The sequence below is a fragment of the Canis lupus genome, chromosome 33 (genome assembly GCF_048164855.1).
Source record: "Canis lupus baileyi chromosome 33, mCanLup2.hap1, whole genome shotgun sequence".
In the NCBI taxonomy this organism is placed as follows: domain Eukaryota; kingdom Metazoa; phylum Chordata; class Mammalia; order Carnivora; family Canidae; genus Canis; species Canis lupus.
In genome coordinates this window covers 17,436,428-17,459,465 of record NC_132870.1, presented here as the reverse complement: position 1 = coordinate 17,459,465, position 23,038 = coordinate 17,436,428, and the positions used below count along the sequence as shown (strand labels likewise).

Below are 23,038 nucleotides of genomic sequence, written 5' to 3'. Positions count from 1 at the left end.
GGCTCAGGTTGTGATCCTGGGGTCCTGGGATCAAGTTCCGCATCAGGCCCCCCACAGGGAGCCTGCTTCTCTCTCTGCCTATGTATGTCTCTGCCTCTCTCTCTCTCTGTCTCTCACAAATAAATAAATAAAATCATAAGTAAGTAAACAAATAAATAAATAAATAAAATGAATAAATGAATTTGTTCATTCTTTTATTATTTGTGATTAGCATATAACTACCACAATAGACTATCACATAGAAAGGGCTGAAATGCATTCAATTTTTCCTTTATTAAGAAACTTTTTTTTTAATTTATTTTTTATTGGTGTTCAATTTACTAACATTTATTAAGAAACTTTAGTTTTGTTTATAGATACTGAATTTTGTCTGTAAGGTAAAACAGTATTGCTTCTATTTCTGATTAATTATATAATGGACTTTGTTGTGAAATTTAGGCTACATTAGAATTCCCAATGTTAAAGTATTACTTTTAACAAAGGGATGATATAAAATCTTACAAATTATATTCTCTATCCTAATACCTCTGATATGGAAGGAAGAAAATCCAAAACTGTAGCAAATTAACAACACATTTTACCTATTTTACCAAAAGGCAAGCTTATTGTCCTGAGAGAATTCCCTCCACCACTGTTTGAATCTAATATATTAGAACATGACCCTTGAATACTGCTTCATAACAGCACACAACTCACAACATAGTTGACTCATAATGTAAGTTCAGCAATACCCAAATTGATCTACAGCTTTCCATGGGACAAATCCACTGATCAAATGTCAAATTGCTTCAAAAATTTCTAAATGCTTATTCTCAGTTTCAGCACTTACCTTATTGTAGACCAGGAGCAAATAGTTAAAACTGACACCAGTGTCCAGGGACTGCCAAGTGAGTAGAAGTGGTGTAGACCACCACTGTAAACCATTTAATCACAATACACAGTCAGAAATATATTTTATATCATGACCTACCTAGTACAAATATGAACCAATAAAACATATTTTCATGTGCAATTTGTTAAAATATATTCTGTTCTAGTCTGTTTCATTTAAAAAAACAAAAAAAGTAGGGAGGGGAAATGCTGGTCCTGACTCAAAAAACTAAATGCATAATAAACTTCAGTTTGAGAAACACTAATCTTTACTCAAAGGCAGAGAGCACAGAAAGGTCTGGAAGGTTGGCAGGTGATATAATAAACACAATGGCTATCACACAAATAGTGGTTCACAGAACTGAAACAGCCCATTCATGAAACAATATTAAACTAGTTTTAACTTTTGAAAAACACTGCATCCAATTATATCCTCAAAGGAACAAAATGAACAGACATAACAATAACAATAATTAACACAGGCTTTGGCTAGGGTATGTCTGTAGAGTTCAATCTCACTAAATTTGCTTTTGACAAATTTATAATCACTGAGAAGAACAGAAATGCTAACCATAGGTTACTATATGTAACTTTCCAACAATGACATCCTCTAGCAAGTACTTACTATAAATTGGTGGAGATTTTCCCTATTTGAAAATGTGTGAAAACTTAGAAAAGCCAAACACTAATACCTAAGTCATAAGACAAATAATGTGAAATATATTAGGCTCTTTAGTGAAAGAAAAACACATTGTCTCATCTGATATCTCTCTTATGTTGGTGCTGAAAGATCTCTAAAGAACAGGAATTGGTGATTCCTATATTTACTTCCTCTTTTTATTAGATTCATAGAAGGACCTGGGACCTCATAAAGGATCAGAAATCAGTCAATAGAAAAACACACAATGTACTCAATATTGTGATCTTAAAAAAATGCAAACTATTTACAATAAATGGAAAACTACTTATATAGCTTTGGCATCACAGTTCCTGATTCCTTTTAAGATAACAATGATTCTTTTCTTCCATAACTATTCTGATATTTAACTCTTTGGGCTGCTTTTCTAAAATGTTCTAACTGAACACCAACAGTGAGATTTTAATTAAAAGGACTTTCACTTAATTAGAGCTGTCTAACTGGAATGGGCTGTTTGGTGATGTTCACACAGGAGCTGTATCATTGTTTCAGGGTTCTTTCCTAGGAGAAGGCCAAATCGACTGGCTATATTAGCTAATTCTTTTATTTCTCCTAGGGAATGTATTATTACCTATGACAAGGTGGAAGAGACACAGAAAAGACTGGCAAATAAATCCAACACTAACACTGGCCTCAAAGATTTTAAAATTCATCTAAGGGATCCCTGGGTGGCGCAGTGGTTTGGCGCCTGCCTTTGGCCCAGGGCACGATCCTGGAGACCCGGGATGGAGTCCCACGTCAGGCTCCCAGTGCATGGAGCCTGCTTCTCCCTCTGCCTATGTCTCTGCCTCTCTCTCTCTCTCTCTGTGTGACTATCATAAAGAAATAAAAAAATAAAATAAAATAAATAAAATAAAATTCATCTAAGATAGTGTGGTCACTTTGATAAATAGTGTAGTCTTTAGAATGTCCAGTACCTCCCAGAGTTAAGAGCAGATCGCCTAGATTCTAATCCTAGTTCCTCCATTTACTAGTTGTTTAACTTACTAGTAAGTTAAAAGCTAGGCTAAACACATTAAATTACAAAGTAAGCGTATGTTACTTAAGCTCTCTATTTCCTCACTTGTAAAATAAGAACAGTAACAATACTTATCTCTCTTATCAAGGGTAATTATGAAAACTCAATGAAAAAATGCCTGTAAGGTGTTTAGAGCAATGCTTGCCACATGGACACTATTATAGTGTCAGTTATGGTATTTAATATTTCTTATGACATGAAAACTGAACATAAATGACAACTATCATCTTCTTCCAGGCTCCAGGCTTTTATGAGAGAAGAATTTAACATTACACACAATATTGTTTTCTGAAAGCCACCTCACCAGTCTAATTTCAGAAAATGTCAGTTCTTGGCTACCATAAGAATGAGGATGTACTAGGGATAATGGGAAATGGGATAGATAACCCCATTCCAAATCATTCATCCCTAAGTCCCCAGAGTGAAACTAAAGTCTTCTTTTCTTCTAAACACTTCTTTGGCTCAGTGGTTAAGCATCTGCCTTTGGCCCAGGGTGTAGCCCTGGAGTCCCAGAATCCAGTCACACATCAGGCTCCCTGAATGGAGTTTGCTTCTCTCTCTATGTCTCTGCCTCTCTCTCTCTCTCTGTGTCTCTCATGAATAAATAAATAAAATCTTAAAAAAAAAAAAATAAAACAGTTCTTTCAACTAGCAACAATCCTAGGCTAGGTGGGCTACATTTGCTTCTGAAAAGTTAATTGAAGGAGAAAGTCATCGAATTACCAAGGGAAAGTCAATGACTCTCTTCTTCTAAATTACCCTCAGGCATTTTACTGAACCCAAGGTACAAAGGCAACAGGTAGGCTCACCATGGTATTGTGTACTTGCCCTCAGAGGTAACATCTGGGGGATAAGTGTGGCCCTTGGATGCCTCTGAAACCATCACAGTCACTGGCAAGGAAGTCTATGTAGATAAGAAACTATATCACAGGCTGTCCAGAGAACAAGCTCTGTTCCCAATCCCAAGAAGAAATCCAGCATATTAAAACTTTCTCCAAAAGTATTGCCAAGTACTGAAGTTCTATAAACAAAAAAAAGTTATGACACAAATAGTCAAAGCCAAAAACATGTATGTCATGGTATAGCCAACACATTTCCTCTCTCATTTTCATCAGTGGTTACAATCTAAAAACCCAGTCATATATGGCAATAAAATATAAAAATTATACATCAGAATTAGCAGCTATGTTCATGGGCCACACCCAAGGCTGTGGGTGAGCTGCATACCTCAATTAATGTTGAGAATCACATAAGGAAATTAAACTTGCATTATAATTTTTGTTCCCGTTTTGACATGCACAACATCTAAGAGTTCGACTACTTTCACACATGGCCTTGTTTTCAGCTGTCTATCACATAAAATTGCAATTTAGCATCTCACTGATCTGTTTTCTAGGGAAACCTACCCCAGAGCAAACACTGACATATGCTTATGCTTTGCTGTTCCTATGAAAACAAGATGTGACATGACTCACTGTTCTTCTTGCTGAATTATGTGTCTTCTGTGAGTTCTGAAGAGACTAGCAGTTAAAATGTGCTGGAATATTGATGAGTATGGCTATTAAAAAAAAGTTATTTAGAAGGAATATTTGTAGAAGTAAAGCAGTCTTGTAAAAATAGCACTAGATAGAAGGTCAGGTTCAGATAATTATAGTTTACCATTTCAGAATCACGAAAAATGTTTGCTATAACCTAAAGATTTGCTGTAGTCTATGTTTGATAAAACTAGACACTAAGAAAACCAGGATGGTGCCTGAAATTGGACAAAATCCTTAGTAAAGTCTTGAGAAACCAAAAAATTACATAGATCTTAAAAGATCATCTAAACTGGCTTTATATATTATCAACATTAAAATCATTAATAAAATCTTTTTTATTCTTTAGGTTTCCTGATAGATAAATAATAACCTGGTTTATGTTAAACTATCACAATTTCCTACTAGTCTATTCAAAATTCCTCACTGTATAATATAAAATTTTTAGTTTACCAAAAATACTAAGCATAACTATCTACACATAGACTCAAATATTGCTACAGCTGAAATGCTTTAGACAAAAAATTTCATCATAACCACTTGCAGAAACCAAACACATGGTTTTATTAAAAACACTCTTCAAGATAAATATACACTTACATAACTTAATTCTCATTACATTATTATACTAGAAAAAAAAGAGACCCTGACACTTCATTTTACAGAAAAACATAATAGAGCAGTGATTTATGACCTCACCTAGAATAAAAGTAAAGCAATGAATCCATGCTGAAAGCCCAAATTTTTATTCCCAAAGTAGGTCAGTATTATAACCCCTGGTGTTATACTTGAATGTATTTCAAGGCCCGATATACAAAACAAAAGCACAGCTTCTCTTGTTGAAGTACAAGTATAGGCAGAAAACTCTGAATGCATTTCACTGGCCATGTGATACCACCAACCATAGTACACTTATGATAGAATTTGATAAAGATGAATCTTCTTTATATATAAACAGGAAAAATGAAGTTCAGAAAGAAAAGGTTGACTACCACTTCATTGTCCTTTCTACCATACTTGAAATCTGAGTCTTTCCTATGCCTCCATTTTTTCATTTGATAAATGGGTATATTTTCTACTCATCTGCTTTATGAAGAGAGAGCATAATATCAAGGAAATTAAAAGCATGAATTTTATTTGAAACCAAGACTTACATCTTTTTTTTTCTTAATCTACTTAACATTGTAACCATCATATGGTACTATCATAGACAAATTCATTATAAGCAGTTTATGTCACTAATTTCGCACTTTAGTAGTAGCTGAAGTAAAGTCAAATGGAAAAGTTTACATACTAAAGTTAAAAACAGGATTCTTCACATTAGTGTTCAATTCTACTAGACCACAATTCTATATCATCTAAAGAAAAATAACATTTGAAACCAATTTTTGGGGATCCCTGGGTGGCGCAGCGGTTTGGTGCCTGCCTTTGGCCCAGGGCGCGATCCTGGAGACCCGGGATCGAATCCCACATCGGGCTCCCGGTGCATGGAGCCTGCTTCTCCCTCTGCCTGTGTCTCTGCGCCTCTCTCTCTCTCTGTGACTATCATAAATAAATAAAAATTAAAAAAAAAATTTAGAAACCAATTTTTGTTTTGTCAATTTTTTAAATAGATGAAATCCGCTCACAAACTTGATAATGCTATTCCCCTTCCTTAAAAGTTTGTATTCTTGGGGCATCTGGGTGGCTCAGTGGTTGAGGGTCTGCCTTTGGCTCAGGTCATGATGCCAGGTCCTGAGATCAAGTCCCAGATCTGGCTCCCCACAGGGAGCCTGCTTCTTCCTCAGCCTATGTCTCTGCTTCACTCTCTGACTCTCATGAATAAATAAATACAATCTTAAAAAAAAAAAAAACTGTTTGTACTCTTATACCATATGCATTTGTCAAAATTATAATTAAATAATTATATGATTATGCGGACTATCCCCTTTATTAGCTGGTGTAGCAGTTTCATGACAGCAGGTATCACTAGTTCAACTCTGCTTCCTGAAGTATACATTGGAAGGATGTATAATCTGTGTATATATACAGTCAGACAGAAGAACATATATGAGGATGCTTGTTTTCCCTAGATGGCATGAGTTTCTTATTTTCTGTATCTTCCCAATGGTCTTCATTATATGTGTAATTGTTTTACAAACAGACAGTAGCCACTAAATATTTCCTTAGGCAGAAAAGTACTTGAAATAAAAGGTAATAGACAAAAGGAAAACAGCATTAATTTGAAAGCCACTTAAATTCAAATGAATTTGTAATCTATTGATGGAAGATGGCCTCTAAAAGAATTACAGCATATACTCTGGAAAAGGAACACAAAGAAAAACAATTAACTGGTTTAAATAATAAAATGATAAAAACTGTATAAAGATGACAGAAAGATAATAAGGCCAATAACAAAAGGAAGATGAGTGTTTCATTCCTAGCAAAGACAAAGTGATTACAAAGACATTATCTGTGCAGAAAACCTGTACTGTGGCACAATATAAGTAAATATTTGAGGAATGTGAAAGAAGAGATTTTTTTTTAAAGAAATATATTTTCAAAAATATTTTCACATTTCCCACAAGCTTACTTAGGCCATTCATCCCCCAGTGCTATGTCTATATATAGTTTGAAATGCTTAATTTCCTTCTATATAGAAGAATTGGATTTCAAACATGCAGATAAAAACACAACACATGAAGAGCTGTGTAATTTGGCAAGGAGAGAAGTGCTCCAGGTTCCCTGATGCAGTGTGCTTAGCAAATCCATGCAGGGAGAGGGGCAGTGGCTCACACAGGCCTTTAGGGCCCACTTTACCAGCAAGTGCTCTCTATGGGTGTCTGTCGACTCTCTTACTGAATCCCAATATACAGAATTCTCCCAAACTTTGGCTCACACAGAATATTTATATTGCTGTAAGAATTTAAAGACTGAAAATGGTTTTTAAAAATATATTGTTAAATAATCTTTCCAAAATGATGATATTGACAAGCTGGCAAGAGCAGTAGAGCTGTAAAGTAAAAGTCTCACCTACCATAAGTCAGTAAATATAACTAAGACCGAAGATTCAAGAGTTAGAAGATGATTATTATTTAGAAATTACAAAGGTAAATACCATGAGAAATAATTGTTGCTCTGATCAAGTAAAGGAAGGGTTAAAAATGGAACTGCTCAGTTTTCTGTATATAAGCCTTTATATTTCCTTTACTATTTGCATAAAATATTTTGATAAAATAAAATTAACCTAAGAAGTACATTTGGTGATTCAAAATAAGGCAGTAACATTAGTGATACATATTAAAAGAATGCATGGCTAATAATTTCAAATATCACATAAGAAAATGATTTACTGAAAAACAAAACAGGGTCACCTGGTTGACTCAGTTGGTACAGCATGTAACTCTTGATCTTGGGGATGTAAGTTCCAGCCCCACACTGACTATGGAGACTACTTAAAAATAAAATCTTTACAAAAAACAAAATAAAGGAAGCCTACAAAAATGTACATATCTACCAACAACATACATACACTCGCTACATTTCTAGCTCCTCTCCGTCTGCTCCAGGTATACTAATCAAAGCAGGTGACCTAAAGTGACCCAATCTTGCCCTACCCTTTCCAAGCTCTATGACTACGTCATAGATGTGGCCTGATGTTCCCAGAGTGCCTTTTTCTCCATTTCCATGGTATAATACCAATCTTTTTTTTAGTCAATATCAAATATCACTATTTTATGAAGCAAAATTTAAGAGGAAAAGATCTTTCTCTAAGATTCTAGTCTTTCTTTGTTTTTCCTTTCATATTCTGATATATAAAGTTATATATATATCTATATATAATATTATATATTAAAATGAGATTTTGCCTAAGTAAATTTTCTTATATTTAAGAGATATTTATATCCATTTTCATTCAATTAGTCTATAAATGCTCTACTGAGATCACAGAACGCATACTACTAAATTAATTTTACTATCTCTTTAAGTGACTCCTGTTTAGACAATATTTAAAGAGTTAGAATTTAGTCTGTTCTTATTTTGTTTTTAAAATTATGCAGACTTGGGCAGCCCAGGGGGCTCAGCAGTTTAGCACCACCTTCAGCCCAGGGCATTTTCCTGGAGACCCAGGATCCAGTCCCATGTTGAGCTCCCTGCATGGAGCCTGCTTTGCCCTCTGTCTGTCTGTGTCTCTGCCTCTCTCTCTCCCTCTCTCTCTCATGAATAAATAAATAAAATCTTTAAAAAAAATAAAATTAAATTAAGCAGACTCTAAGTCTCAGATATAATCCATTTCATAATTCAAGCTTTTAAAACATCTTTCACACAATATTTTCATTTTCTCCCTTTTTTGTCCAATCATAAAAGTGTTGCCCACATTTTTTTTAAGATTTTATTTATTTATTCATGAGAGACAGAGAAAGAGAGAAAGAGAGAGAGAGAGGGGCAGAGACAAAGGCAGAGAGAGAAGCAGGCTCCATGCAGGGAGCCTGATTTGGGACTCGATCCCAAGACTCCAGGATCACGCCCTGGGCCAAAGGGAGGCACCAAACCATTGAGCCACCCAGGCGTCCCTGCCCACATTTCTTTAAACAAATCTCTCAGCCACTCAACCTGACAACTTGTGGATATTTTAAAATTATACTAGAGTATATATTACACCTTCAAGAACAGTTGTCACTAAATGAAATATAAGACTTATAAAGGAGATTAGGCTCCTCAGATTCTGAGAACAGGTAATTGTGATGATACACAAAAAATAATCATCAAAGTATGTTTTATAATTGCAATAAAACACATGTCCATATCCACAGGTCATCTCAGGTAGAGAAGCACACTCTTATTGGGCATTAGGTAGCTCCTCAGAACAATAATTAGCCTGGCATTATAATCATCAGGCAGAGTCAAAATCTCACTCTAACTAAGCAACATCTTTGCCTATTTAACATGTAAGAAATAATTAGTTCACAGAATGGAAAAAAGTTAACCAGTCCTTCTACAGAGAATGAATGACATATTTCCTAAAGTGTAAAGAAAGGGAAGTTCTTCTACTCTCCCAATTTCCTCTAAGAGAACAATTTATACTAAGCGACACAGGAACTTTTGTTTCATGCTGACATCAGTTGCTATCACTTGTATCTTTTATGGGCTGTATAGTGGACACAGGGGCTAGTTCAGTAACTGTTAATGTTGTCCGGATTTAACTCCTCATGTATATTTACTCCTTTATGTATATTTTAGCATCTCTTGTGTGGTATGACTCTGCTCTGAGTTTTGTAGGAAATACCACATAACTGAATAAGATTTCTTAACATTTATCTGGGGAGATGGAATAAACAGGCACTAAGGGCCAGTGGTTGAACTTATGGGCTGTAGAGTGACAAAGACTGGACTCTAAAGTCAAAATCTCTGGGTATAGAACCCTGTACTCTGCTTCAAGCTTCTTAAATTCAATAAAGTTTCAGGGCCTTAATTTTGGAGGACCTCAGGGATATTGCCCTTTGATTGACTACACATAAATTCATTAGGATCCACCTTTGGAACAAGTAATTTATGAGGCTCCTTGCAAACAGTAAATTCACAGTCTTTATCCAGAGTACTAATTTTTCTATCTGTAGCATTTGGCAGAATAGTTGGTATAAAAAACAAAATAAAGGAAGCCTAAGTTTAATAAATAAATGTTAATAAATTAAATAGTTTCACTGAAAAACAAAAAAGTGCTGGATTAAACTGAGCTGGACACAAACTAGCTTGAAAACTGAGATGAAAATGATCTTTTCTAGCAGAAACACTAAAATGATTTTGCAGTCTCAAACCACCCATGTTACACTGCCCTTAACTTTACATTGTGATACATAGGATACATGCTTTACATTGTAAAGCAAGTAGGGTGTGATCCATTGGCTTTATTCTTCAAAATTTTCTAAACTCTTCTGGAGTGTTTACTTTCATCTGAATTTTTAAATTAGCATGTCAAGTTCAAGCTTTTATTATTTTTATCTGGGTTTTTTTTGTTTGTTTGTTTTGCATTTCTTATTCTCTTAGTTCTTTCTGTATCTATTTAATTTTATTCCAATAAGGACCTCAACCTCACAGCTCAGGTAGAGTGTATTCCCAAGAAAGGTTATACACTATTTTTATAAGTTTCTTTCTAAAAATGTTTGTGCAAGTAAGTACTCAAAACATTATGATGGATAATTTTTAATAAGATACATTTAAAAAATCATTAATTACAATAGACAGTGACACAAGATAGCAGCCACCACGGGCTCAGGAGTAAAAGTCCCTCGCAATTTTCAACTATTCAAAGAACTGGAAGGCCAGAAAGTAGTAGGAGATGGCACAGTTAGCTGGGGTCTAGAAGATGACGAAGACATGACACTCACATGATAGACAGGGATGATAACTGGGCCTCCAAGAACAATTTATGAAAACCGAATATACAACCTTAAAATAGAATTTGGACCTAAATACCTAGAAGCACCCCCCCTTTGTAAGATTTGTAACAAAAATTAATATAAATGGAATTAATAGTTCTAATGGAGTGATGGACCCCGAGAGCCATATCAGTGCTAGCAAAATGGCAGAATTCATATACCATCAAAGTTGTCCTGCAAGAGCTCTGGCACCTAATGATGTCTAAAGGAAACATGAAACTCCCTCGGCGGCCCGAAGGACAGTGTTACAGCAATTAATCAAAGAGAAACCACAGGCCCTCCCCTTCCCCCCACCAATTTGATTTAAGCAGTCATTTTCCACAGTAGTACATTTTCTAGACATGTCTTGTAGACCTCAAAAGTACTGGAAAGGAAGCTCCCATTCAAAGGCCATCTATCTTAAGATACTGTAAATGATAGTAATTTTTTGTCCATTTGAAATATATAAGTTGTGCTATAACAAATCATTCCTGTCAAGTGTAACCACTGTCCACATAGTTCAACTTCTGGGATCAAGAAAGTATATTTAAATAGATTCCCATCATAATGGGTAGGGCACATCTAACTCAACTGTGAAAAGACACATCACACAATCACCTTGCTGGTGATTACATGGCCTGGGGTCTCTGCCTTCTTCCCTTCTCCTCCTGCTGGCTCCCTCCCTCTCTCCCTCCCCCCACCCCTTTGTCCCTGAAACAGCCCTCCAGCTTGGGGTGGCTTGCTAGAATAGGCATCAAGGTTTCAGGTTGCAGCCTGTGGGACTACTGCTGGGTGTGCAGGGGTGCTCCAGCTGCACCCCCGGTTTCATTTTTTAAGTCTTAAATGATGCCCTCCCCCCTCCAAGCCATCATCCTTTCTCCACTTCCCATGACCACCCTCGGCTGAAGCATAGATTGTAACCCCCTCTGTTACCCTCTGAAATTGGCCTTTGGTGAGGAATTCAGGGCTTTCCCCATATCTTCTTTCCCACTTTAATAGAGAGGTGTTGCTTTTTCCTTCCTCCTCAAGTCCCTTTTTTGCACCATCACCACCCAATACTTCCTTGCTTTGTCCAGAAGCCATTAGGTAAGGTTGGAAAAAGTCTGACTTCCCTCGTTTAGTTTGGAACCACATTTACTCTTCATTCTCCACCAGCCTGGGAATGAATATTGGGTCCTCAGCCCTGCCACCCTCTGCTGTCATTGTCAGCTGATGCCATTTTTTAGCTCAGGTTTTGATAAAGTGAAAAGAAGTCACCAGGGGTACTCAGACCTGCCATTTCTCAAAGTGCTCGGTGGTAAAACTTGGAGAAAGGCCACAGAAGACACTTGTAAGCACACCACACGATCCCTCTGAATGAATTGTTTTCTTTTCCTGTAATTGCTTTTGCTTTTAACAATTGAAGAAGTTTAAAACAGGGTTCTCATGTGGTCATCTTACAATCCATTTGGGTCTAGGTTGGAATCTGATAACTGGAACAAAAAGAACCTTGGATTCGGTGCATACTTTGGTTTTGGTGCCGCTGCATCTCATGGTCCTCAACAGGGATCGAGAAAGAACTTGGTGTGCATAGCAGATCCCCGAAATTGGTGGGCTTGACTTCCTGGCAAATTGCTGTGGTTTTCTACTTTACTGTTCAGGACCACTAAATGCTGAGATGTTGATGCATACCAAAATAAAAGCAATTCATTGTGTTCTCAGGGTTTTTTGTTGTTGTTGTTGTTGTTGTTTTTAATTTAGTGTTTGTGTAAAACACCTTTTGAAGCAGCAACTATCAAGTCTGAAAAGCAATCGATGTTTCCATTAATCTTTTTCTGGGGGATACCTTAGTTCTAAGGATTTAACATCCTGTAAGTAAAGTTGAACATAACAGTATTCCATAAGCAGCCTTTTTATTGTCAGACCATTGCCTGATTTTAATATAATTTTTAAAAAGTATGCATTAAAAAATCATTAATTACAAATATCAGAACTATTCTCATTTACCCCTCAAGAACAGAGAACTACTGTTGGATACTATAGAATTTGAAAATGAGAGTTACAGAATTCCAAACTTTTATAGTTCCAAAATTAGACAATTATGGAACTGCAAGTCATCAAAGTTTAAGTCAATCTGTGGTATCTCTGTGATGGATATTTTGAAGTGGGCCAACTAAGCTAAAACACCACTAAAGATAATACCCCAAAGTTATTCTGAGAAGTGATAAGCTCTAGCCAAAGCCACATTGTTTCCTTACATCTTTCAGTGTGTGACAGCAGACAGAGCTCAAAATAATTTTGCAAGGACAATTGCACATGTTAAAGGCTTATTAACAGGTCTTTTAAATTTCTCATCTTCCATGATTCAAAGTTTTCACAAATTAGAATTGAAATGTTTCTACTAAATAGATAATGCATAAGCCTTTCTGAAATGTTTTAATTTTGATTCCAAATAAATGAAAATACAATGTATTTTATATAGAAAAATAATTTATATGCAATCATAGCTTAGAATAAGAATGATATTTAAAATCACAAAGAGGTCTTGAATCAAACCTTCTGAAATAAAGTAAGAAACTGTATTCAGGTAATAATTCTGTTGAATTATTATATAATTATGTAATATTACACTGTATAATTTTCATATATTTAGTATGTGTGTATTGTGTATATGAGGGATATTTTATCACTGATTCCAGCAGAGAAGCATATGAATAGAAGCTTTATATTCTGCAAACCCTTATACAAATACAAGGTGTTTATATCATTATCATTTCACCAAAGATGTAGGATTCTGAAGATTTACTGAAAAGTTTTAGAGTCATGATATGGATAAGACCTCTGCAGACTCCAAGCCTTCAGATCATGCTACAATTTACCAATCTCAGTTTTCCTAGGAGTTGTATAGAACTTGGCCCAGGGATGCTTACTAAATGTTTAAAAATGCATGAGTAAAAAGTAGCTGGCAAAAAGCCCTTCTTCAATAATAAAGAAGCCACCTCTGACAACCAGAGCAAATAAAACATAGCTGAGAAAAGTGACTCTTAATTTACCAAAAGAGAAGGGTGCTTTAATAGCTTTACAGCTTCTATGCAATGCTGATAAGTAACAGGTGACAAGGATGAAAAAGATTCCAAAATGAAATAGAGCAATACTAGAGGGTAATAAGCTCTGTTGGCAGTGATAAAAGAAAAAGAGCAAGGTGGCAAAAAACAGGCACAGACTTCAGAGAAAAGAACCAGAAAACACAAAAGTGAATCAAAATACTAAATTTACTTAAAATTTAATTAATTAATACTACATTTATACTAAATTTAATCTACATTTCAATTTAATACTACAATAGCAGTTTGACCATAGGGCATTTATGCAAGGTATGTGTGTTTATGTTTGTATGGTGTGAAGGAAGGGGCAGTCAGAAATAGGCAGTAAAAGGGAACTAAACTGACAAGTCATTTAGAGCTCATTTCTTTTTTTTTAAATATTTTATTTATTTATTCATGAGAGACACAGAGAGAGAGAGTGAGAGAGAGAGAGAGACAGAGACACAGGCAGAGGGAGAAGCAGGTTCCATGCTGGGAGCCCGATGCGGGACTCAATCCCAGGTTTCCAGGATCACCCTGGGCTGAAGGCGGCGCTAAACCGCTGAGCCACCCAGGCTGCCTGTCATTTAGATTTCAATAGTCCCTAAGAGCATCAAAATACCACACTAAAGAGGCATGTGTCAAACTAAGGGTACGGTACCATAGAAATTATGGACTCTAGAGCCAGGCCAGGTTCAAAATAAAGAGCTGCGGTTTTACTAAAGGGGTGACTTCAGGCAAGCTATCTAATCTTTCTTTTGTGAAAGAAAAGATTGTTTTTTACTTTGCTGTATAAATGATGAATAACATCATTTACTTCACAGGGAAGATGCTATGAGTATTATATGAGTTGATAAAAATAAATCAGGACAATGATTTAGCTATTATTTTTTAAAGATTTATTTATTTACTAGAGCACATGTAAGCGGGGGTGAGGGGGGAGCACAGGGTAAGAATCTCAAGCAGGTGCCCTGCTCAGCATAGACCTTACATGGGGCTTGAACTAAGGACTCTGAGATCATGACCTGAGCTGAAATCAAGAGTCGGACGCTTAACCAACTGAGCCACCCAGGTGCCCCGATTAAGCTATTATTAATTATGTGACAGATGTTCTAGTACATGGTTCTTGTCCTCATTTTCACCATCTTCCCATGCATCCAGTGGCAATATTATAAGAACGAATATTATAAGAAAAGTTTATTCAAGAACTGATCTACCATACAGATAAAATACAAAACTCTCGAGACTATTATGAATGCCAGTGGGTCTAAGTGTTTAAAATTCAGTTCAAACTAAAAGAAAATTTTTAAAGAAAAACTTTCAAGATTTTTCTGACATGGTCATATGTCCGAAACATAAGAAGCCCAATGAAAACTTGCAAGCACTGGAATAAATAAAGGTCAGTTTAAATTCTTATGCTCATCAAGGACTATCTCTTACTCTTCATGAAAACTTACACTGTGAGACAGAAGAGTAGGATGACAAAAAAAGTGCCTATTTTCCACTCTGCTAGTGTTTTGTTTTGTTTTTTAAATCAAAGATAGTGTTTTCAATCTTGGCCTAACTTGATGACATGTCAAAGACACAAAGTAATTGTGAAGAATTAGACTTTTTGAAGAAAAAGAAAGATATTTTGGAAATGTCTTCATTTCCAAACCACAAACTACTTCTAGAGAAGGGTATCCACGTAACGACATCCAAATGGCTCATTCTATCTTTATGGGCACAGGCAAATTAAAAGAAACAACAATAATGCTGATATTCATAACAGCTGGACTCAAAAGCTGGACTCAAGATGCATTCTGCTGACCCATGCCCTCCAATATCCATATGTGCTACAGGAGGAACAAAAGAGAAACAATGTTAATTGAGTGTACACACAACACTTTATCCAAACAGCCCTCTGACATCAGAAGGTTTGCTCCCCTCTAAAGATGAAGAATGGACATACCCCTGATACTATCAATTCCATTTCTGGATATTTATCCCACAGATCTACTCTCACATGTATAAAATGAAGCATATTTAAAGTAAACCATTATAACATTGTTAAGAGCACACTAACTGACCATCCATAGGAAATGGGTTCAATATATTTTGGTATATTAGTGTAATGGAATGTTACGTACCTATTTTTAAAATGAGCAAGTTGTTATTACTGATATAGAAAGATCCTCAAGGGATGCCTGGGTGGCTCAGCGGTTGAGCGTCTGCCTTAGGCTCAGGGCATGATCCCAGATTCCCAGGGTTCAAGTCTCACATCAGGCTCCTTGCCTGGAGCCTGCTTCTCCCTCTGCCTGTGTCTCTGCCTCTGTGTGTGTGTGTGTGTGTCACATGAATAAATAAAAACAATCTTAAAAAAAAGAAAAAGAAAAAAAGATCCTCAAGATAAGCTAAATTTTAAAATGTTAAGTTAAAACGGAAAGATACAAGACAGTATGCACAGTATCTACCATTTGTAGGAAAAAGAGACAAATATGTACATATATCTTGCTCTTACGTGCATAATATACCTCTGTAAAAATATAGCAGCATAATGTCTCAATATATGAAAGAGAATTAGCTGACGAGAGACAGGAGGGAGGAAAAAGAATTTTCATTGCAAAATTTAGATTTCAAGCAATATGAATATATAACTCATTCAAAAAATAAACAAAATTTAATTTAAAAAAAAAAAGAAGAAAAGAATTTTGCCTAATGCCCTCCCAATGGCTAGTAAATAGAAGAGACCTGAATCTTAGACTAACACCCAAATCAAGACTTTTTTCATTATACCATGGTGCCACATATAAACTGCATCTTTGGCACCTTGTAATAAATGTTACCCAAAAAGAATTTTCAGAAATGTTAAATAATACACATTCTAATACAGAAATAAAATGTTACCAGGATATACACTCAGTTCTGTCTGATACTGAAGCCCACGTGCTTTCCATTGTACCAGGTAGTCTCCTTCAGCTAAACAGAAAAATGCATCTAACCAGGAGATTCAGACAGTAATCATTTGCTATAGCCAAGATTTTTTTCAGAATTTAACTGCATTTCCCAGCTCCAAATTATTATATATATAATAATTATATATATATGTGTGTGTGTGTGTGTGTAGATTTTCAAAACCCTTTTCCTTCATTTAAATATTTTAGACTATCTAGATATGCTAAATCCCTTTAAGTGACTTCAATCATCCTTATGGTTTCATCAATGAGGCATAAAAGATTTCTTGATCTTTATGAAAATGTTGACAATACAGGTGAAGCATGCAAATCCCTGTTTCTAGAATAGTCTCCAATTATGAATCCTGATTTCTACAGAATACTTTTTATGCATTCTTCTCCACAAAAAGAAAAATTCAAAACTAAAGAAATATAAATACATATAGATATAAGTTCCTATTGTCAGAGCTCATGTCCATCCATGGCCTTTTCCAGAAATAATTATAAACTGGCACTCTAACTAGAAAATGAGAATGCATATATTAAAATAGAGATAAAGAAAGAACACAAAGGTCATTTAATAAGTAATCATATACTCTGTAAAAATCTCCTCACTGTACAGAAGAATAAAGCTTGCAAGCATTCTACTGTTTCAAAGTACCACCATGCAAATGAAGGTCAATTATATACATTGCATACAATGTCTTAACCTTTAGGTTAGAGCAAATATGCATAAAACGGATCTTTTCTAGAAATGATCATTTGTGGAAACCAAGAATGTAGGAAACTTAGAGAATTAAAGCAAAATATGAATTAAAAAACAAAGTGACCATCATTATGTACTTAGTGCCTTAGATGTCTTTTTCAAGCCATGAAATATTATCAAGAAAAGGAAAAGTTTAGGACTAGGTAATATATTTGTAAGTCAGGTACTCATTTATATAAGGAAGACAGTGAGACAAAATAAGAAAAGTCTGGCCAGCCATAGAACATCAAATCACCCCTGGGCAAGGTGACTGCACAGCAAAAGTGGTGAAATGAGAAAGACCAATTTATCTGTGAACTATACTAGGCTTAGAGGGAAGTGGGTGTGCCCTGAGGAAGATTAGATGAATTCCTAACATGTTTTTGAAGCAGAATGTGAGTGACTCACAGAGAGTAAACAGGCACTTTATATCTGATGTCTTTCAGTTCACCCCTTTCTTTCCTCTCTTATCTTCCCTTAAAAGAATGTCACAAAAACAGCCCAGTTCCTTACTCCTCCTAAATTGAAAACTGGGTGTATACAAACTCTTCCTAATGATCTACTAAAACATAGGCACTATCTCTCAGACCCCTGTTTTTGTCTTCCAAAGGGTAAGGCAGAGTGAAAATATCATTCCATCTTACTCCTATCCTCCCAGTAATAAATAAATTTATGTTCAATATAACATAATTGCAATGACCTTCTAATTGCAAAGACCTCTTACTTAAAATTTTGTGACAAATGGATTTCAAAAGTAAAGTTCAGAGTTTGAACTGAATGTTGGCTAGGAATTCAGTCGAGTGGTAAACATGGGCTCTCCTGGAATACAAATCTGGGTTCAAACACTGATACACCCATTGATGTTCATGCTTGTGTAAGTTATTCAACTTTCATTTCTTGATCTTTAAAAAGAAAGAAAGAAAGTACTCTTGTACCCACATACAAAATGCAAAAGAACAAATGGTACAGAAGACAGAAAAGACCAGGACACAACTAGAATCTGACAAAAATTAGACATCTCAAAAAAATGGCACTCTAAGTGGCCAGAAGTTTGACATACTATATATGGTAATGGTGAGAAACATAATGATAAGGATGGGAACAGAAATTTTTTTTATAGAAAGTGAACAACTAAAAGATTATTGAATAGCACTGTACTTCCCAGGACTGAGAAGGGGTGTCAAACACCCATTTATATCCTCCCAATAGTGGTCCCCAATGACTCCAGCATAGAAATTTTTTCTGTTGCTAGAAGTGAGGTCCCCTACAAACAGTACTAGTGAGCCACAAAGAAGACCCATCAACCAAGCTGACGTGAAGCCTGGAAGAGACTTCAATGTCACTTCGGAGAAACAGATGATAAAATAAATCATTCAGGCTTCATACCTCATGCAATCCTCACAGTTACAGTCAATTCGGTACACATAATTCAACACTTTAAGAAGGCAAGATGGTAGGCAGAATAATGGCTTTCCCACAATGTCCCTGTCCTAATCTTGAGAACCTGTAAATAATGTTAAATAACATGGCAGTGAAGAATTAAAGTTTCCTTAAACTTTAATTAAAACTGCTAATTAAAACTGCTAATTTTTTTAACTGGAATTAAAACTGCTAATCAGATGACTTTAAAATGGGAAGATTATCCTAGATTATCCAGTAGGCCCAATGTAACAACGAGGGATCCTTACCTGTGGAAGGGGGAGGCCAAAGAGTCAGCATCAAAATGATATGATGTGAGAGACTCCGTAGCCTTTAATGCCTTTGAAGATGAAAAGAATGGGAGCCAAAGAAAGCAAGCAGCCTCTAGAAGCTGGAAAAGGCAAAAGGACAGATTCTCTCCTAAAGCTTCCAGAAAGAAAACACAGCCTGTCAACACCTTAATTTTAGCTCACTGAGACCCATTTTGGTCTTTTGACCTCTATAACTGTAAGATAATAAATTTGTGGGGATTTTTTTTTCTGCCACTAAACTTGCAGTATTTTGTTACATAGCATTAGGAAACTAATACACGAAGAATTAAACTTTTAAAGACTTTTATGAAATGTTTTTAAAGAATTGAGGTATTTAATGTCAATTTATCTAGAAAATCCAGTTATTCAGAATTAGCCATGCCCTGAGGTTTTAGAGGTAACTGAAGTTTTACCACTAACTTTAGATAAATGCTTTTTCCCTTACGTCTAAAAATCACTAACAGTAACTGTAAACCTAGACGTTACGATACTGAGATATAACCACAATATTAACCAGATGAAATTTCTAATATCTTAAATCCATTAAATATTTAGTTTTGAAAAAGGAATGCCCCGTTTCCAAAAGGAATGCTAGCATTGGATATATTAAGTAAAAACTCTAAGCATTATATATACTAAAACATTAAAGTCTAAAATTTTGATATCCCCCAAAAAAATAAAAATAAAAAATAAAATTAAATAAAATTTTGATATCCCTGTTTTCAATGCCTCTTAAAGATTAAGTGTAGTTTTAGATTTTAAAAGCTACTTCAAATTATGATTGGAAAATATCAGAGAGGGTGACAGAACATGAGAGACTCCTAACTCTGTGAAATGAACAGGGGTAGTGGAAAAGGGAGGTGGGCGGGGGGATGGGGTGACTGGGTGACAGGCACTGAGGGGGGCACTTGACGGGATGAACACTGGGTGTTACACTATATGTTGGCAAATCGAACTCCAATAAAAAAAAAAAAAAAAGCTACTTCGGGATCCCTGGGTGGTGCAGCGTTTTGGTGCCTGCCTTTGGCCCAGGGCGCGATCCTGGAGACCCGGGATCGAATCCCACATCAGGCTCCCGGTGCATGGAGCCTGCTTCTCCCTCTGCCTATGTCTCTGCCTCTCTCTCTCTCTCTCTCTCTCTGTGACTATCATAAATAAATAAAAAAAAAATTAAAAAAAAAAAAAAGCTACTTCAAATTATAGATGGGAAAAAAAATTATAGATGGGATGTTATAAAATCAGTAACACCTCCATATGTTTTAAAACATCTTCTGATAACAGAAAATGTGTTAATATTTAATATCAGATTAACAATTAAACACTTTAATGTATTTCTCTAAAAAGTAAGAACATTAGCAAAATGAACATGTCTGGAACCTCTTTAGAGTAAATTCCAAAGATTTCCAAATGCTTTCATATAGTATGAATTTAAAAAGTAAATGCAAAGAGGAAAAATAGTATTTACATATATTTCTCTAAGTGACATGTATCCTCTTTTTCTATATGGTTACTTTCAACGTGAAACAATGCTGCTTTGAATAGAAATGTGGGTGTGTGCACATGGATGTGTATGAGGGTGGGTGTTTAGATAGGTATGGTAGAAACAAACAATTTTCTACTTCAGGAGGAAATTAATAACAGGGGCAGTATTAGTAATACAGTATCATCTGGGTCAAGATATTGTTAAAAATCCATCACTATATTCAGTTCTATGACAATATACTCCTCCTGAAGCAAGCATAATAAATGCTAATGGTGAAAACAAATTTTGCATCCATCAGCCAAATTATCTACACAGAAATAGAAAACAAGTATTTCCAACTCAGTTGGGCTTACAATTTCCTAGGCTTTTGCATTACGTTATCAACAGTTCCATTTAAGAGATTACTTTAAGACTATAGTTTTAGAGTTTTTATAAAATTCCAAGAAATAAGACATATTTTTTAAAAAATACTGTTTTCTAAAACATATGCTTTGAAATTTTTTCACTTGTCAGTAACTTAGGAAGACAAGACAATATTGACAACACAAGGGATCCCTGGGTGGCTCAGCGGTTTAGCACCTGCCTTTGACCCAGGGCGGGATCCTGAAGTCCTGGGATCGAGTCCCGCGTCGGGCTCCCTGCATGGAGCCTGCTTCTCCCTCTGCCAGTGCCTCTGCCTCTCTCTCTCTCTCTCTCTCTGTGTCTCTCATGAATAAATACATAAAATCTTAAAAAAAAAACACACACAAGCAATCCTTTCATCAAGAAACAGATGAAAAATCTATCTATCTGACCACCATGACCTTATCAAATAGGCTTACACAACTGTGGAAAAATAAACAATAATAAGAATTACTGGGGCAATTTGTTTTATCCAGCATCCAGTATTCTCAACAAACATCTACTAAAAAGGACGACGAAATGAAAGATGGTCATGTTTCCTGTCTAGAAAATATTATTCAGAATTGGAGTAATAGTGCTCTTAAAAAGAAACAATGACCCCCAACCTTAACAAGAATGTCCCCTTAGGAAGGAGCCATCACTCACAAAATGCTGAAAGTGCAATAATTGGATGATGTGATCTAAGCAACATTCTTTCTTACAATTTTTCCCTTTTTGGTATATGTGTCAGGCACTGGGTAAGAAGAATGATCCTTTAAAAAAATGCATAAACAACAAAACCAAACTGTGCTGAGGAAGATACCACAAAAAGGCAAAACAAATATTACTTGAGTTTTTAAAATGATACCATATATGTACATGGATAATAAAGGATACTGATGTATTAAAATTTTTTTAATTTAAAAGAGCAAGCGCCATCATTTGTGATATAAACTGTTTTAAAAAATGTAACTTTTATTACTAATTAAAGAGGCCTTAAATAAGCATGAAGAAATTCAAAGACATTGGAATTACATTTTCTAAAATATCTGCATGCTTAATTTGAGCAAACTACTTATTAAATGCCCAGGTTTAACTTTTTCAACTAAGGTAACTACTCTATAAAATAGGGATTCCTAATTTATGGGTAAATAAACTGAAGTTCTAAAAACTAAAGTAACAATGCTCATAATCCTAGAGCTAGTAAGTGATGAAGTCAGAATTAGAACTCTGATGTTTCAGATTGGTCTCACTAAACCAGAAAAACAAGTTTTTGCTGCTGTCAAAGTAGTGAGTTGCCTTTTCTCCTGCTGGAGTAACCACAGCAAGGTAACTCCAGTCTTTGCATCGAGAAAATTCTTCAATGAGTCTTATGCATACATTTCCCAAACAGACACTAAGCAACAAGGAGAAAAAATGTACCAGGTGTGAAATCATTCCTAATTAAATAAAGGACTAGATATCATACAGGCAATGCCTCAAAACAGATCATCTACAAACTGAGCAGAATAGATCAGTATGGCATCACAGTGTGATGGTAAAGAAGACAGCTCATAGTCAAAACAAATTCACTACTCACTCAATATCTCCCTGAGAAATGGTGATACTAATAGTATGCACCTAGGGGATCCCTGGGTGGCTCAGCGGTTTAGCGCCTGCCTTTGGCCCAGGGCGTGATCCTGGAGTCCAGGGATCAAGTCTCACATAGGGTTCCCTGAATGGGGCCAGCTCCTCCCTCTGCCTGTGTCTCTGCCTCTGTCTCTCTCTTTCTCTCTCTGTGTGTCTCTCATGAATAAATAAAATCTTAAAAAAAATAAAATAAAAAATAAAAGTATGTACCCGTAGTCTGTTGAATGGTGGTCCCCAAAAAGATATATCCATGTCCTAATACCCAGAACCTGTGAATGTTACCTATTTGGAAAAGGGGTCTTGCAGATAAAATAAGTTAAAGATCTTGAGAGGAGACATCTTAGATTACCTGAACAGACCCCTCAATCCAGTGACAGATCTCCTTGTAAGAGACAGAAGAGAAGAAGACATAGACATACAAAGGAGGAGGTAAGGTGATGATGAAGGCAGAGATGGAAGTAAGGCAGCCATCAGGAACACTGACAGCCACTTGAAGATGAAAGCAGCAAGGAAGAATTTTCCCCCAGAGCTTCCAAAGAGAGTATAGCCCTCCACCATCT

The 23,038-nt window shown here is 35.7% G+C and overlaps 1 protein-coding gene and 1 pseudogene across 30 annotated transcripts in view; one reads left to right on the top strand and one right to left on the bottom strand.

The window, feature by feature from the left end:
* PDLIM5 (PDZ and LIM domain 5) overlaps nt 1-23,038 on the bottom strand; it is a 211,660-nt gene that overhangs the window by 98,738 nt on the left and 89,884 nt on the right. For 2 of the 30 annotated variants that reach the window (XM_072810260.1, XM_072810262.1), the window contains exon 1: nt 18,944-19,070. The exons of 26 other annotated variants lie outside the window; for them this stretch is intronic. The gene's annotated coding sequence lies outside the window, so the exon portion shown is untranslated. Of the gene's footprint in view, nt 1-18,943; nt 19,088-23,038 lie in introns of those variants that run through there. 2 more of the 30 variants (XM_072810266.1, XM_072810265.1) reach the window with 2 other exon arrangements.
* Nucleotides 7,810-10,794, top strand: LOC140623711 (ubiquitin-conjugating enzyme E2 variant 1 pseudogene; annotated as a pseudogene).